The following is a 2,065-nucleotide window of genomic DNA, read 5'->3' on the forward strand; positions in this document are numbered from 1 at the left end:
CTGTCATGACGTTTACTAGTCTCCTCAAGGCTCCGCCCCATTCTCAGGCCATTCACGAACCAACCATCAGTCAACACAAGCAGGCGAGCGTGGAGGAAAGCGCGCAACCTCGCGCGTAAAGACGCACGCACAAAGACGGACCACCACACACAATCATCATCCACCGAGTCATCGTTGTAGCCTGATCACAGCTGACGCAACACCGCACATCTCCCCACTTCTCATTTGACATGTCATGTCAATTTGTCCTCTAAATTCAACTCGATTTGTTTTGGATCAACAAAAAACAACAAATAGTCTATGGGCCTAGTTTTCGCTTCCATAAGCTATGGTCTCCGCACCCATTATGGGCTTCATTTGCATGTCATGTCATGCCACTAAATGTAAGATTATCTAATTTAGGCTACAGCTAAAATAGACATAGGCCTAGGATAAGTTGTTGAAAGTAGTCATCTCAAGTCTGTTCTTAAAAATAAAATAAAAAATAGCCTCAACATTTTACAGAGCATTAATTAGGCTAAATATTTGTACTTAATCTCTCTCTGTGTTTCAGATGTGAGTCAATTTACCCATGTATCAAAAAACATTAAGGAAAAAAAGTCAAATGTTCACTTAGCGTCGTGCTTCAAGACACAGAAGGACAGAGGGTCCTGAAATCAGATACACGTCAACTTTCACACACTCACACTCACATGGCACACACACACTCTCTCTCTCTCTCTCTCTCTCTCTCTCTCTCTCTCTCTCTCTCTCTCTCTCTCTCTCACACACACACACACACACACACACACACACACACACACACACACACACACACAACCCCTTCCGCCAGCATCAACATCAAACACCATTTGGAAAACCATATCACAAGTGTACTGGCATGTCCTGCCGTTTGATTTGTTTTATGTTGATGTGTCCTAATGCCGCCGCCGCTGTACAATACAAGCAATACAATACAAGGCATTGCCCTACATAGCTGTCTCCATTGGAAAACATGCGGAGCATGCAGGAACCTGCAGTAGCCGCGCATAACCTTCGCTATAATGACTGTCTTGTGATTTTCATGATCTCATAAATGGTTTAGGTGGCCTGGGCTGTTTGATACACAGTGGCAGTGCACAAGGCAGAGGTCATGATAGAGATTCTTTCCATAGCAACATTTAAAAAAAGTTACTTTCATCACACATCAGTGGATCCAGTGTTCTTGACTCCATATTGAAAAGAGTTAGGGTAGAATGCCCTAATGTGGGACAATTTTTGTCACTTCGACTTTGGTGGTTTATTAAAATTTAATGACAACATTTTAATACAAACAAATTACACCCTTTTCATCCTCTAGTTATGCTCTAATCAAATAAAACCTTTAAAAACATTTTAAGTGTTTCTAATTCGAGTAATTTAGATATCAATGTAAGTTGGTCAAAAACCATGGTTATCCCTAAAGTGGGACAATCGAGTTCCTAATGTGGGACAGTGAATATTAAAAGGTCTCTAAAACATGTTTGTGTAAAATATTAATCCAAAATGTTATCTGCCACTCTTTAAGACATATCAGCTACACACTTAGAGCATGTTTTATGAATTATGTTTTACTTTCTTTTATTGGTAAATATGACTGAGACTGTTTGAACCCATTGCACAAAATTGGTCACTTCAACATGGCAGCTCTATTTGAGGAAAGAACTTCCTGTTTTTGGACCCAAATGTTGTGTTGATAGCTGTGCTCCAGTAGATTAGGCCAGAAAGACTGAAATACACCTTTGATATAGATTTAAATATCTATTTTCTTATGTGGACAGGGTGTTTGACTTCATAGTAATTGTTTGACTTGATTAAATTACTACTTTTACAACTGTCCCACATTAGGAAAATCTTGTGTCCCACTTTAGGACGCACCTACCCTAAAGTGGGACACTAATAATATGGTTTAAAAATAAAATATAACATTATTTTGTATATACCACACATTATTTTCTGATGAACATATACCTATCCAACATATTTATCAAAAAATTGACAATGTTGCTTTGATTGGAATTGATTTATACCCTAAATACAAATTTGC

The sequence above is a fragment of the Engraulis encrasicolus genome, chromosome 19 (genome assembly GCF_034702125.1).
Source record: "Engraulis encrasicolus isolate BLACKSEA-1 chromosome 19, IST_EnEncr_1.0, whole genome shotgun sequence".
NCBI classification, from domain to species: Eukaryota; Metazoa; Chordata; class Actinopteri; order Clupeiformes; family Engraulidae; genus Engraulis; species Engraulis encrasicolus.